This window comes from Ursus americanus, chromosome 30 (genome assembly GCF_024610735.1).
Source record: "Ursus americanus isolate L20-20 chromosome 30, mUrsAme1.1.p, whole genome shotgun sequence".
Taxonomy (NCBI): domain Eukaryota; kingdom Metazoa; phylum Chordata; class Mammalia; order Carnivora; family Ursidae; genus Ursus; species Ursus americanus.
The window spans coordinates 18887338-18903453 of record NC_142156.1 but is presented as its reverse complement, the minus strand read 5'-3'; the positions used below and the strand labels follow the sequence as shown (position 1 = coordinate 18903453).

Genomic DNA, 16116 nt, shown 5'->3' with positions numbered 1-16116 from the left:
ATCCCCAACCTGTCACTCCTTGATTCTTTAGCAAGATGAGTCTTGCTTTGCCATCCTGACTCAGATACAGATAAGAAAGGTAGCTATTCTGACTCCGAGCCATAGCTGAATGGCAGTCAATGAAGGACAAGAGACAGACATTCTGGTATTGAAGTGTTTTCAGAGCACTTTGCTTGTCCAGTTCTCCTGTTGATTCCTAGAAGTAGAAAGTCAAAGCAGAGGAAGAGATGGGAGAAATGAGCTGAGAGGAAAGGAGTGGTTCCCCAGCCTCAAATGATGAGTCAGCAGGGAGCCCGGCTGTCAAACTGACTTGTTCAGAACCAACTCACATTCATTCGTTTGCTCAGGAGTTCCATCAGCTTTTTAAAATTTATTTATTTATTTATTTATTTATTTATTTATTTATTTATTTTTAAAGCAGGCTCTATGTCCAATGTGGGGCTTGAATTCACGACCCTGAGATCAAGAGTTGCCACGTTTTACAGACTGAACCAGCCAGCAGCACTTCCGTCAGCTTTTAGGTATTAAGCACCGACACTGTGCCAGATGCTGCTCTGGGTGGCTGGTGGAGATAGAACACGGAACAAGGTACCTAACACCCTCTTCTTATAGAACTCACATTCAAAGTGGGGAGGCAGACAGGAAAGTAGTAAAACAATGAATGGAAAGGGAATTGGGGGTAACTGGGAGTATTCTGAAGATGGCAAAGCAGGCTCACAGGCTTAAAAGGGAGGGGCCTGGGATGACTGGGAAGGTAGGTCTCTCTGAAGAAGTGGCCTTTAGCTGAGCCATAAATGACAAGACACAGCAGAAATCTGCAAAATCTGTAAAAATCTGGGGGAAGGGCATTCTAGCCAGTGGTGATGGTAAGCGCAAAGGCCCTGAGGTGAGCATTCATTTGGGGCATGTGAGTGTATTTGTTTCCTAGGGCTGCCATAACAAAGTACCGATTTGGCAGTTTAAAACAACAAAAATGTATTCTCTTACAGTTCTGGAGGTCGGAAGTCCAAACTAAGGTGTTAGCAGTGTTGGTTCCTAATGGAGGCACTGAGGGAGAATCCGTTGCATGCATCCCTCACTGCTAGCTTCTGGTGGCTATTGGCAATTCTTGGCACTGTATTACTACCACAAATATTTATAAAGATATGTTGTTTTAGAAACTAAATCTTGGGGTGCCTGTGCCTCAGTCAGTTAAGTGCCTTCAGCTCAGGTCATGATCTCGGGGTCCAGGGATTGAGCCCCGCATCGGGCTCCCTGCCTGGTGGGGAGCCTGCTTCTCCCTTTCCCACTGCCCCTCCCTACCACTCATGCTATCTCTCTGTCTCTCACACACACTCTGTCTCTCTCAGATAAATAAATAAAATCTTTAAGAAAAAGAGAAAAATCTTTTTAAAAATCACAATTAGTCATGTCTATAAAATAAGATCATCATCCTTGATCATCTATAATATTTATTAAGAGAGGAGTCTCCTACTAAGTATTTCTGTTTCCCTATCCAGATGAATGCCAACATTAATTTAAAATGGGAGCAAGCAGGGACACCTGGCTGGCTCCATCGGCAGAGCATGTAGCTCTTGAGCTCAGGGACATGAGTTCAAGCCCCACATTGGGCATAGAACTTGCTTTTTAAAAAATTAATTAATTGATTGATTAATTAAAATAAAATGGGAGCAAGCAATGTTATTCTGGACGAAGCCAATGGTGTGTTCCATTCATTCTCAAACTGTGGTACAGCATATGTGTGTGCTATCTATATATTGGAAGAGGCAGTTATTTATTTTTAAGATTTTAATTTTTTTAAGTAATCTCTACACCCAACATGGGGCTCAAAGTCACAACCCTGTGATTGAGAGTCACATGCTCCACCAACTAAACCAGCCAGGCACCCCTGGAAGGGGCAGTTATAATCATATATGCATTGATTTTCCATTACTTCCTCTTTATTTTGGAGGGTACCAGTTTGGGGGGGGTCATAAGTTCTAGGAGTTTATTATATAAAAAGTAGGGCCTCATTTTAACTGCTCCCAAACAATCTCTTCTAAACTTGAAGAGATCATCCCTAAGTCTAGAACCATAAAACTGGGGCTTTAAACTAATGTTTCTGATTTGATGAACTCCCTTACCTTTCCAAATTTATTAGTCTATCTGATCCACGGTGCCTTGCCTGAAGAGAGGGATCTAACTCACACCTAGGATTCTGGTCCTTAACACATCTTGTAGTTTCATTTTCAACATATTTCCTGATTATGATCTGTCGCTCTGTTGGCCGTCCCGCTTACAACAAGCGGCTGTCTTCCCAGATGGTCCTGACCCCTTTCTTCCCCCACTTTGCTTCTGTAATCAGAATTTTGCTGAGGAATTGGTTACCCGTGGTACCTTGGCCTGAGGTGGCATTTGGTGGCGTCACTAAGTACCAGAAATTGATCATTTACCAACCAAATCAATCCATGGGTCGTCTCCTACTCCCCCATCTTTTGGTTTGAATTGGGAACTTCTTCAAAGCAGAACTGGAATTTTGATGAAATTCTTTGATGACTGAGGCTCGGCTGTTAGGGTTACCGCCAAGTTCCTGGGAAGGAAATTCTTTTTTTTCCCCTCATTGTAGTAAGAAGATGCCTTACTATAATTGTTTAACTCGAGGACCTCATAAATTCAAGTATCTGAAACACACTTCAAATTAGCTTAAGCACGGGGCGCCTGGGTGGTGCAGTCGTTAAGCGTCTGCCTTCGGCTCAGGGCGTGATCCCAGCGTTCTGGGATCGAGCCCCACGTCAGGCTCCTAGGCTGGGAACCTGCTTCTTCTTCATCTCCCACTCCCCCTGCTTGTGTTCCCTCTCTCACTGGCTGTCTCTCTCTGTCAAATAAATAAATAAAACCTTTTAAAAAAATTAGCTTAAGCAAAAAATGAAAAATCAGAAGAGAGGAAAGATACTGGCATGTCTCACAGAAACTGAGAGAGAGTTAAAGCAGGGTCGGGCAACGCCAGGGGACCAGCTCAGGGCCCTTCAGCCTAGCTCTTAGCCATAAACCTGAATTAACCCCTCCATACCTGTGTCTCTCCAGACGGACTTTCACAGGAGAGAATCTGACTGGTCCCAAACCACTCTCTATAAAAGAGTGACGGGGGCGCCTGGGTGGCACAGCGGTTAAGCGTCTGCCTTCAGCTCAGGGCGTGATCCCGGCGTTACGGGATCGAGCCCCACATCAGGCTCCTCTGCTATGAGCCTGCTTCTTCCTCTCCCACTCCCCCTGCTTGTGTTCCCTCTCTCACTGGCTGTCTCTATCTCTGTCAAATAAATAAATAAAATCTTAAAAAAAAATAAAATAAAAAAAAATAAAAAAAATAAAAGAGTGATGAAGTCATGAAGAGTCACACAACAGCGGTGCAAAGGGTATTTTAAAAAGTACTATTTGGGTAAAGACATGCCCTCTGCCAGGCATTCCTCAGATAACACTGCAGATCACTTTCCATGCCACTCATGCACAGCATGTTTGGACTTTCAGTGGATCTCAATTCTCTTGCTGCCATGTTATAAGATGGTGATCCCAAATAACGGAAAAGTAATCAGTCACCTTTGGAAGCCACACAGTTCATGCACCCCAAACCCATTTGGATGTGGACCTCCAGATGTGAGTTCTAGAGACCTTCAGAAAGTCTTCCTGGAGAATTAAAGTCTTTGTAATTTTATATACTGCTTCATAAACTTGGGGCAAAAAATACTCTTTGGCAGGCTTAACTGCAGGGAATACCTGGCCATGACGCTCTGTTCACTATGTTTTGTGTCTTCTACGACAAATGAAACATGACTATTTCGCAACTGGTGTTGTTGCTCTTCTCTTAGAGTTCAAATTTAAGATTTGGCCACCTTGTCTCTTTAGGGAGAAGGGGTTTTCATGTGGCATTACAAACGTCAGGCCTGACCTATAGTCCACAATCCCACGGCCCTGGCAAATGCAAGGCAAGCACTTCTATGCTCTTAACAAATACTGATACACTCAGTGTTCTGGCCACACCCACAGAGGGATTTACAACCACCCACAGGTATTGGGAACAGTACATGACATTCCCTATACAATCAAAAAGAAGAAAATGTGAATTGACCTACTGATGTCATCAGGTTGAAAAACTGGTTTTTTTTTTTAACATGTTTACAAAATATCCCTCCTCTTGATTATGATACTTTAGAAGGAAAACGGTACTGATGATCAGCTGTTTTTTTAATTAAAAAACAATTTTAAAGTAATCTCTATACCCAGCATGGGGCTCAAACTCACAACCCTGAGATCAAGAGTCCCATGCTCTACCGACTGAGCCCGCCAGGCTCCCCTGCTTTTGGTTTTCATAAAGCACGATGAGGCAAAGACAGACCTGCAGTAAGAGAGACACTGCTTTCATTAGCACCATCATTTGGTTGCCGCTAGGTATATCTAAGATTTACTCGCCTGTCAGACACGGAGCTAAGTATTTTATGCAGGTAATCTCACTTCATCCTCCCAATAACTTCATAGGGGAGGTGCTATTTCCATTTCACAGATAAGGGAACTGAGGCTCAGAGAGTTTGAATAGTTTGCCTGAGGTCAACAGTCTATGAGTGAGGGACCAAGAGAACAGAGGCCAGCGGTCTGACTCTAGAGTCTTTGCCTTTAAAATTCTGAAAAAATGCAAAATAGGAGATGAGCAATGTGAACTGAAAAAGGTAGGGTAAATACCTGGACACATCAATAGTCCCAGAACTTTCCAGGCTGCCCAACAACTTAGGCGCCCAGGCACCCCCAGGTCCAGGCTGGGGTCATGTACTTAAGCTGCCCAGCACAGTACCTTGCACATGGAGGGTGGTCTGGATGTTAGTTTCCCTTTTCCAAAGCTAACTGGTGATTGGCCCCTTCCTTCCTCTTTGAAGGTCCTTCTTGTCTTTCTAAAGCAGCTACCATTTCATAAGGAGGCAGATCAGGGATATTCACTGTAATATCATTTGTAATAGTAAAAAAGAGGAAAAAACCTACGTGTCCATTAGTAAGGGAAGAGATACATAGGGATACAGGCTCCCAGTGGAATACTAAATAGCAGTGAAAAGAAATGAACCGGAGGTACTTGTATCAGTAGGACTGAATCTTGAGCATAATATCTAGAGCAAAAACCAAGTTGTCAAAAGGTACACTCAGAGGCGCCTGGGTGGCTCAGTCAGTTAAGTGTCTGCCTTTGGCTCAGGTCATGATCCCAGAGTCCTGGGATTGAGCCCTGCTTCTCCCTCTCCCTCTGCCCCTCCCTCTGCTCCTGCTCTCTTTCTCAAATAAATATATAAATGTTTGTTTTTTTTTTTTAATCTGGGTGGTAGGAACATGAGTGTTTAAAGGATTTTTATTCTTTTTATTTTTAAAGATTTTTATTTATTTGACACAGAGAGAGAGATAGGACAAGCAGGGGGAGTGGCAGGCAGAGGGAGAGGCAGACTCCCGGCTGAGCAGGGAGACCAATACGGGGATTGATCCTAGGACCCTGAAATCAGGACCTGAGCCAAAGGCGGACGCTTCATTGACTGAGCCGCCCAGGCGCCCCTGAATTTTTATTCTTTATGAGCATTAGGGTGTAAGTACACACATGTGTGCACACTTAGATCAACTGACAGGACTTCGGGGCAGACAGTGTCACCCATGCTGTTGATGAGGCCCCATCTGACCAGATTCAGCTTATCCTCCACCTTCTTTTGCATCCCTGCCCCCAGATACCCTTTATGTTTTAAGGATTTTATGGCTAGCCACTTGGGAAACAGATAAAAGGTAACCAAAAATAAGCTTGTTTATAAAAAACTAATAAGATTAAAAACTCACAAAATGACCATGGAAAACTTAACACTGGAAGAAGCCAGACACAAAAGGCCACATGCTGTATGAGTCCATTCATATGAAATGTCCAGAACAGGTAAACCCATAGAGACAGAAGGTAGATTGGTGGTGGCTGCCAGGAGCTGGGGGAGGGGAGAATGGGGAGTGATTGCTAATGGGTATGGGGTCTCCTTTTGGGGTGATGAAAACGTTTGGGAACTAGACAGAGGTGGTGTTTGCACAGCATCGTGAAGACGCTAAATGGCGCTGTGCAGTTCACTGTAAAATGGTTCATTTTATGTTATGTGAATCTCACCTGATTGAAACTAACAAAAAATGCTTGGGAGCAGAATCTGTCAAGGAACTGTCCCTTCCTCTAGCGCATCCTCGCTCCCATCCCCCACTCCTCCATCTGTCCCCAGTCCTCTCCTATGTCAGGCAAGACCTCTGCCCCAGAGACGATGAAGGGGCAGTTAGGGCAGGATATTAAGTATCAGCCAGTGTCTACTGTGATTGCTGGTAACCTCTAGATAGGGTAATTCTCATACAAATGTTTTCCTTACTCTTAGAACCCCTTGGAGCGTGACATGGAGCCACAGCATCTGACTGAATTGCTTTGTTGAAATCCTAACCCCCGGGACCTTCGAATGTGACAGTATTTGGAGATAGGTTCCTTAAAGAGGTAATTAAGTTAAAATGAGGTCATTAGGATAGCCCGAATCCCACAGGGCTGGTGTCGTTATAAGAAGAGGAGGTTAGGGGGCACCTGGGTGGCGCAGTCGTTAAGCGTCTGCCTTTGGCTCAGGGCGTGAGCCCAGAGTTCTGGGATCGAGCCCCACATCAGGCTCCTCCTCTGGGAGCCTGCTTCTTCCTCTCCCACTCCCCCTGCTTGTGTTCCCTCTCTCGCTGGCTGTCTCTGTCAAATAAATAAAACAAAATCTTTAAAAAAAAAGAAGAAGAAGAGGAGGTTAGGACACAGACAGGCACACAGAGGGAAGTCCATGTGAGGACGCAGAGAGAAGACAGCCATCTACAAAACAAGGAGAGAGGCCTCAGAGGAAACACCACCAACAAAAACATGTTGACCTTGGACCTGTGGCCTCCAGGACTGTGAGAACTAAATTCTTGTTTAAGTCCCCAGTCTGTGGACCTTTTTCATGGTGGCCCTCGCAGACTCACAGGGTCTGATCACCCTTCTTACATACTTCAGTCAGCTGTGGTTCCAGAGCTCAGCTGGAACGCCCTATGTGTTTATTTGAAACCACTTATCACCTATAAATCTGAAGAGAATTTGACATAAGGCCCGCTGTGCTACACAGCAGAGAAATTCAACTTTGGAAAAAGAAGGCTAACAGTAAGGGCAGGTTGACTTTTCACAGGCAAACATTGACCAACTGCTTCTCTCTCTTCCTCTACCTTTTGTTTGATGATGGAAACCAATCTCGGAATTTATTAAAATGCATATTTTAAAAACTTGAATGAGAGAAGAAAGTCACACGGCTCTCTAGAGTTCCTGTAGAGGCTGACATTTCAGTCATGATTTTAAAAATATATATCTTGGGGTGCCTGGCTAGCTCAGTCGGTAGAGCATGGGACTCTTGATCTCAGGGTCATGAATTCAAGTGCCATGTTGGGTGTACAGCTTACATTTATTTATATATATATATATATATATATATATATATATATATATATATATATATATATATATATACTTAACTACTAAACTTAACTACTTAAAATTACTATAACTTAACTACTTAACTACTTAAATTACTTAAGTAGTTAACTACTGAACTACTAAACTACTAAACTCTTAGCTCTTAACTACTTAACTCTTGACTACTAAAATTACTACAGTCAATCCAAGAAAAAAAAAAAAGCCTTCCTCAATATTCTTATCCACTGTTATTTCTAACAAAGAATAATATTCACATAAAACTCCTAATGATTATTTTCCTAAAACAAAAATTGAATTGTATCTCTTTTCCTACTTCAGAAACCTTCAATTATCAGTAGAATAAAATTCAAACTCAGCATGGCCTTCCCCTACCGGACGGCGTGGTACCAGCATGGTATGTCGGAAGTGGACAAGAATGGCCTTTAGAATCAGATGGTCCCGGGATGAAATTCCAGCTGTACAACCGGTGGGTGGTCAGGCGCCTGGGACAAAGAGAATGAAAGAGGTTCAGGACCGTTCCAGCTTTTGCAGCCCCTGATTTACTTTCTTACTGAGATCTAGTTTACATACTATAACATTCACTTTTTTTTTTTAAGGCTACTTATTTTATTGAGTATCTTGTGCTGAACACTTTCTGACATTCAGACACATGCCTAGAAGGGCTGAGAGGGTCCGGACAGGCAGGGCACACAAATCTGAATTACATCAATTCTCCTTCGTGTTTTCCCAATGAGGACTCAGCCAGCGATTTCCTGCACTTCTCGACTGCCCTGTGGTCAGTCCTTTATTACTGATAGAGTGAAACAAAGACAGAATTGAGGAGAACCAAGCAACTGACAGAGAGAAGCCTGAGAAACCCCTGAGAGAGACGGACCTGTGATTCTAGCCGCTGCAGGTAAGTCCCCCGTGGGTGACCAGGTGTCCTTGGTCAGGATTGGCTTCTAGACACACTGCCTGGATTCCCAGCCACCCGAGCCGTTTTTCAAGGAACCAGTATGCCGTGCAACTCCCAATGACCCCAGCATCAAGCTCTCAACCTTGGTCCAGCCCAGGACAACTACCCAAACCATACTTATACTTGGTCTTGGCCAAAAGGCTGGGAAATGATAAATCCACCCTTGTAAAGTGGTTTGTAGTATAATCACAGTGGTGTGCAGCCATCCCCTCTGATTCCAGAGCTTCTTCATCATCCCCCCAAAAGAAACCTTATATCTATTAGCAGTCCTATAGAGTTCCTGAAGCCCTGACAAACACCAATCTACCATCTCTCTTCATGGTCATGATCTATTTTTAAAAATGAAGAAATGCAGGGTGCCTGGGTGACTCAGTCAGTTGGGTGTCCGACCCCTGATTCTGGCTCAGGTCATGGTCTTAGGGACTTAGGTCTTAGGGTCTTAGGATCAAGCCCCATGTCAGGCTCTGCACTGGTTGTACAGTCTGCTTGGGGTTCTCTCCTTCTCCCTCTGCCCACCCCCTCCCCGCTCTCTTGCTCTCTCATAAATAAATAAATAAATAGATAGATAGATAGATAGATAGATAAATAAATAAAATCTTTTTTAAAAAATGAAGAACTGCTGGAGACCTGGTTGGCTCAGTGGGGGGAGTATGCAACTCTTGATCTTGGGGTTGTGAGTTCGAGCTCCACATTGAGTGTAGAGCTTACTTAAAAATAATGAAAAAATGCCATAACAGGGTTAGAAAAATTGGGGGAGGAGGATTTAGAGGGGGAAAATGTCTGAATCAAGGCTTCCTTTCCCCAACCTGGTTTAGGTGTTTCTTTTGGGGTTGGGTCCAACAGGTGTAAATGAGGCCTTGGGCTCTCTGGGGTATTTGTGGGGAAACTCATGAGGCACTTTCTCTCCTACCCATGTGCTGGCCAGGAGACCAGAAAATGGCACTTAGCCTAGATATGAAGACCAGCGTGGTGGTTAAAATATATCCACAAATGCTTTGACATGTGCCCCTTCAAAAGATGGAGTCTAATTTTCCTCTGGTTAAATGTGGGTCAGACTTAGTGACTTTCTTTTCATAAATAGAATGTGGTAGAAGTGATGTTTTGTGACTTCCAAAGCTGGGCATTAAAAGCTTCTGTCTCCCTCCCTTCCTCTTTCTCTCACTCTCTCTCTCTCTCTGTCTGGCACACTACATTGAGAGGAAACGCAGGCCACATGGAGAGACCATGTGGGACTGCTCTGGCTGATACTTCCAAACTGGACCCTGGGTGGACAGACAGCATCCACAGCCAGCCGAGCCACCTTGAAGAGCATGTGACGTGGGCTCAGGGCCTCATGGTAAGAAGGGCCTGGGGTTTGTTCTAATGCTCTGTCACCAGCACCTTGAAACTCCTTTTTTTTTTTTTCCTTAAGTCATCCTACACCTAACGTGGGGCTCAAACTTATGACGCCAAGATCAAGAGTCACATGTTCTACTGACTGAGCCAGCCAGGCACCCGAGCACTTTGAAATTCCTAAAACTTTTTAAACCAGTTTATTGAGATATAATTCATATAATAGAAAATTCATCCATTTAAAGTGTGCGGTCCAGGGGCGCCTGTCTGAATTCCTGGCTTGTGGAAACCGTCAGAGATAATAAATGATTATTGTTGCTTTAAGGCGCTGTGTTTTGGGGTAATTTGTTTTATAACAATAGATAGGTAAAGCAAGCAGAAAATAGTGGATTCTGGCAAGAGCCTCCAGGTCTGTGGGTTCTCCAGGAGGAAGTTTCCCTTGGCTTCAATGAGCATTCTGGGTCTTCTCGACTTCCCAAAGCTGAAATTAAAGGAGCTAATCACCCTCAGGACACATGAGAATGGCACCAATATTTGCTGGCAGAGCAGACAGCACCATTGCCATTTTCCTCTCTCCGGGTGACCTAGTGGAGAGTCCAAACCCAGTCGGGCTTCAACTAATGGGGACATCATCACACATACCCAGTGTTTGTATCCAGTTTTTCCATAGGCTTCATTTTCTAGGGGTTTCAGTGTAAACAAACTCTTTCAATGACATTGGAAAGCAATTTGGTGGCCTGTAAGTTCAAGAAATCATTATCTTTAAGGAACAATCTCTTGTGAAGCTGCTTGGGTATAATATATGTATAAATATATCTGTATGATACATTATTTTTTGAAAATTCAGATCACCTATTTGGACTACACTCACACAGTTTATGACATACTTAAACATCCATGATCTTCCAGATGATTTTATTTTTATATTAAAAATATATTTTATAGGGGTGCCTGGGTGGCTCAGTTGTTAAGCTTCTGCCTTTGGCTCAGGGCATGATCCCAGGGTCCTGGGGTCGAGCCCTGCATCGGGCTCCCTGCTCAGCAGGGAGCCTGCTTCTCCTTCTGCCTGCCATTCCCCCTGCTTGTGCTCTTTCTCTCTCTCTCTGACAAATAAATAAATAAAATCTTTAAACAAACAAACAAACAAAACCCCCTAAACAATGAGGTTCCGAGAGCTTCTGGGTCATAAAGCATCTGTATGCTGGGAGACTGGTATACCCCAACTCCACAGGAATAGAAGCTTCTGTGCTCTGGACCCTTGCAGACCTTATCTATGTACCTCTTCATCTGGCTGTTCATCTATATCCTTTATAATATCCTTTTTCAGAAGCCAGTAATAATAAGTAAAGCACTTTCCTGAGTTCTTTGGGCAATTCTAGCAAATTATCCAACATGAAAAGGGGCCATGGAAACCCCTGATTCGGAGCTGATTGGTCAGAAGTTCAGGTGGCAACGTAGGACTTACAGTTGGCATTCGAACTGTCGGGGCAGTCGTGTGGGACTGAGCCCTTAACCTGTGGGGTCTGAAGCTAACTGCAGGTGGTTAGTGTCAAAATGGAACTGAATTCTAGGACACCCAGCTGATCCAGAGAGCTGGAGAACTGGTTAGTATGGAGAATAAAATCCACACATTCGTCAGAAGTGTAAAAGCAGATCACTCGTGTAGAGGAGCAGAGGCTGCTCTGCCAGCTTGCATGATGTAGGAAAGCCTCCATGATGAAAGCTCAGCCCCAACGAGCTGACCCCGAGGAATAACAGCCTATTAATGGGGCCCCAGCACCCAGAGACAGGAGGGCAGATACACCAAGCAGAACATGCATCACTGAAGTAGACAGAGACGCCTCTGTATTTAAAACAATCATAAACAAAAGCACCTCAGCCAATCCAAATACAGCACATAAAGAACTTTCCAGAGATGAAATACATGATTTTCACGATGAAGACACTTGTCTTGTGAGTTAAAAGTGAGTAGGGTCTTTACCCAGATCCAGGTTAGCAGTCCAAGAGATCAAGAGCAAGAAATGTCTCCAAGCACAGAGCAAAATTATAAAGAAACAGAAGTCTGTGGGGAAAGACAGAGTTGGTGGAGGGCTCCTGAAAAGTGAACATACACACAGTAGGAGTTTCCAAAATGAGAAGATGTGACAGATAAACAAATAATAGAAGAAAATTTCCCTGAAAGTAATGAAGACCAAAGATTGCAGAGTGAAGGGCTCCCTGAGTTCCAGGGCAGTCTGATGAGAGAAGATTCATACGTAAGCATGGGGCATATTCTGTAACAACCTTACAAGTATCAAGTGAAAAGCTGAAAATATTCACAAAGGAAAAGAATATCAGACTGGGATCCGATAGTGAACAATGACAGGGAACAGTATCTACAGGGAGGAGAGAAAGGACTGCACCCCAAGACTCTCTGTACAGTTGTCAAAATACTTGCATCTATTGAGGTGAAAGGAAGGCAGTCCAGGAGACCCAAGAATTCAGAGAATATAATCCCCATTGCTGTCTGAGGAAACTACCTGAGAAAAGCCTAGTCAAACCACAAGTAAACCTGCAAAGAAAACTGAGGAAGAAGGAAGAAGAAAGAAAGAGAAAACAGTGTTAAATATGTACACATGTGGGGCGCCTGGATGGTTCCATCAGCAGGGTGTTCGCCTTTGGCTCAGTTCATGATCCCAGGGTGCTGGGATCCAACCCCGCATTGGGCTCCCTGCTCAGGGGGGAGCATGCTTCTCTTTCTCCCTCTGCGGCTCCCCTGGTTGTGCTCCCACTCTCTTTCCCTCAAATAAATAAACAAATAAAATCTTTTTAAAAAATGTACAGATGTGACATTTTAAATCTAAATGAAGCAGGATAGACTAGGATTTGTGGAGCTGGGAAGGACTCTTGAAACCAAGCAAAGATCCTCTAAGGGATTCCAACAAACACTAGATTATCTCAGCCAAACCTCAGAGAGCGAAGTGTCATGGGTCTCAGCAGGAAACAAGGGGAAGGAAAGATGAGGAAGTGAAAGTGTTCTAAAGGTCTCATCCTACTTACTGGGTGAGGGAGAAGGGTAGGAAATAGAACAGGGAAATGGTTAGTTATGTGCCTCTGATTATGGGAGCAGGGAAATTCGTCATGGAAGAGATATGGGGATCTTAACCAAGCCAAGGAATTCAGAAGCCAGGAAATAAAAGATGGATATATTTGACTATGTAAACATTAAAATGTTTTGTGTGACAAAGGATACCATAAATACAGCAAGTTCAAGCGATAGAGCTGGAAAAATATTTGTAATATAAATAACTGTCAGCAACTGGAATTGACTTATTATGTGCCTGGCACCATTCCGTTTACGTGTATTAACTCATTTGTGTCTAGAGCAATGCTATGAAGGAGGAATGGTGATGACAATGATCATCACTCTTTTTTTTTTTCCTTTGGGGAGGAGTAGGGGCAGAGGTAGAGGGAGAGAGAGAATCCCAAGCAGGCTCCATGCCAGCACAGGACCAATGCAGGGCTCCATCTCACGACCGAGTTCATGACCCGAGCCAAAATCAAGAGTCAGACGCTTAACTGACTGAGCCACCCAGATACCCTGATGATCACTACTTTATTGATGAGTAAACTGAGGCACAACAAGGTTAAACAACTTGCCAAGGTCAAACGGCCAGTCAGGGCCTGAGTTCTGATGCGACCCTTGGCAGCCCTACCCAGGAAACGATGGCCAAATGGATGCTATATAAAGAGCTTTACAAATTGACCTGAACAAGACAAACAACCACTACAGAAACGGACTTAGATTATAAATAGACTATTTATAGAAGTGCAAAATGAAATGGCTAGCAAACGTATAAAAACACCCTCAATTTCAACAGTGGTCAGAAAAATGCAAATTAAAGAAGCAACAAGACGTCAGACTGACACAAATGGAGAAGAGAGATCTTGTCAAATGCTGGCAGGAATGTGGAGGAAAGGGCACTCTCCTACATGTGGCGCTTACAGCCATTTGGGAAAGCTATCTGGCAACATCTGTTAAAATTAAAACTAAACATACCCTTTCACCCATTAATCCCACTCCTGGGAATCTGGCCCAAAGAAATAAAAACACTAATACTTAAGGACAACGACGTTTTTTTGGAGCATTGTTTTTTGTGGCAGAAAACCTGTCACAAAGTGAATCCCCATTAAAAGGAAAAGGGGATCCATTGCATGAATTATGTTACATCTACTCTATACACATTTCAAAAAAATAAAATCAATCAGGGTCTGCAACATGGCAGTCCACTGGCCCAAAGGGCTGGTGAATGTGCTTTTCATGAGCGAGCAGTGTTTTTTTTTTTATAAATTCCTGCAGGCTTCTGAGTCTGTGACCCCCTGCAAATATTTCCATTAGACACAGAGCACACATGGCCATGGTGCATAAAGAAATACATGGTGTATGTGTGGTATTAGCATTTCATGGTGGGGATGGGGGTTTGGCAAGGATGTGGAGGGATCAGAACTCTGCTATGTTGCTGGTGGGATGTACAGTGGTGCAGCCGCTGTGGAAAACAGTTTGGGAATTCCTCAACAGATTAAACGTAGAGGTACCATATGACCCAGCAGTGCCACTCCTATGAACATATCCAAAAGAATGAAAACAGGTATTCAAAGCAAAACTTGAACACAATATTCACACCAACACTATTCACAACAGCCAAAAAGTGAAAACAACCCAAATACCCATCAATGATATGTGGATCAACAGACGTAGTCCGTCTGTACAGTGGAATACAATTCAGCCATAAAAAGGAGTGAAGCACTGACGCCTGGCACAATGTGGACGCACCTTGAAGATGTGATGCTGAATGAAAGAGGCCAGACACAGAAGGTTACATATTATATGGGTCCATTTATAGGAAATCTCCAGAACAGGTCAATCCATAAAGACGGAAAGCCAAATAGGGGTCACTAGAGGCTGGGGGAGGGCACGGGGGGAATGATCGTTCAGTGGGTATGGAGTTTCTGTTGGGGGTGACAAAAATGTTTTGGAACTGGATAGGGTGAAATGGCTGCACAACATGGTGAATGTACTTAATGCCACTTTAAAATGGCTAAAATAGTGAATTTTATGCTATGTATATTTTATCACAATGAGAAAACATTCATGGAGGGGGACAATTAGGAAAAAAGAAGTCTAAAAGGCAACTTGGGGAGGGGTGATAATGGGAAAAATGGTTGAGAAACACTGGTATGAAGACTACGTTAAAAATTGTTATCCTTAAAGCAAATATCTTATTTATTTACTTTATTTTTTTAATTTTTTTAATTTATTTTTTTAAATATTTTTTTATATTTTTTTTAATTTTTATTTTCTTTAAGGAAAGGCAGACTGCCACATGCAGCTTCTCCTTTGGATGTGTCTGGAGTCTTGGAAGCTTGACTACCCTATGTTCTCAAATGGACCTTGAGAGCTTGTTTGAAGGCTCTAACAGGGGATATCATTGGGTATAATAGTTATTATCCAATTGTAGTAGGTTGACTAGTGACCCCAAAAAAGATACATTCCCCAGCCTAAACCCAGGCACCTTATTTGTGAATGTGACCTGTTTTGGAAAAGGGTCTTTGCAGATATAATTAAATTTAGGTTACCAACATGAAATCATCCTGGATTACCTGGATGGGTCCCAAATGCAATCACAGTGTCCTTATAGGAGACACACAGAGGAGAAAGTCGCGTGAAGACAGAGGCAGAGAGTGGAGTGAGGCAACCGTAAGCCAAGGAATGCCTGGAGCCACCGGAAGCTGGAAGAGGCACAGAAGGATTTTTCCTTAGAATCTCTGGAAGGAGGATAACCTGCTAACACCTCGATTTCAGATTTCTGGCTTCCAAAACTGTTAGAGAATAAATTTCTGTTGTTTTAAGCCACCCAGTGTGTAATAATTTGTAATAGCAGCCCTAGGAAATGAATATGCCAGAATAGAGTGCCTTTTTGAGCAAAACTTATGTACCAGGCCACCTCAAGGGCTGCCAGTCAGCCCATGGAGGAGCCCCGGGCATGTGTACCAATAGCTGTTCTAGTCAGCTGAAGCCACGAGGATGACATGACATAGTATTTTAGCCATAGACTTCTCTTCCAGCATAGCACAGAGAGAGCGGCACGAGGGATTGCAATTCAGATTTTAAAACTTCCCTGCTCTGGGATTTATGCGTATAAAACAATCATTCGCCTTTAAACTTAGTTTGACTTTTCTCATGAACATTAAGCTGAAAATAAATAGATGCCCACTGTGTTCCAAGTAGTGTCCCTGGAGCCTGCCCTTGGCCTTGCTGGCCTATTAAGGGACTTCCCTGACATCT

The 16116-nt window shown here is 43.4% G+C and overlaps 1 long non-coding RNA gene across 2 annotated transcripts; it reads left to right on the top strand.

Moving 5' to 3' along the window:
• Nucleotides 1-358: 358 nt before the first annotated feature.
• On the top strand, nt 359-15678 carry LOC123780492 (uncharacterized). 2 transcript variants are annotated; one of them, XR_006776429.2, is made up of 5 exons: nt 359-588; nt 6393-6505; nt 7823-7898; nt 8239-9795; nt 15138-15678. It is a non-coding gene; the product is annotated as an uncharacterized LOC123780492 (long non-coding RNA). The 2 variants fall into 2 exon arrangements; XR_006776428.2 differs by having other exon boundaries at nt 7823-9795.
• Nucleotides 15679-16116: the final 438 nt, after the last annotated feature.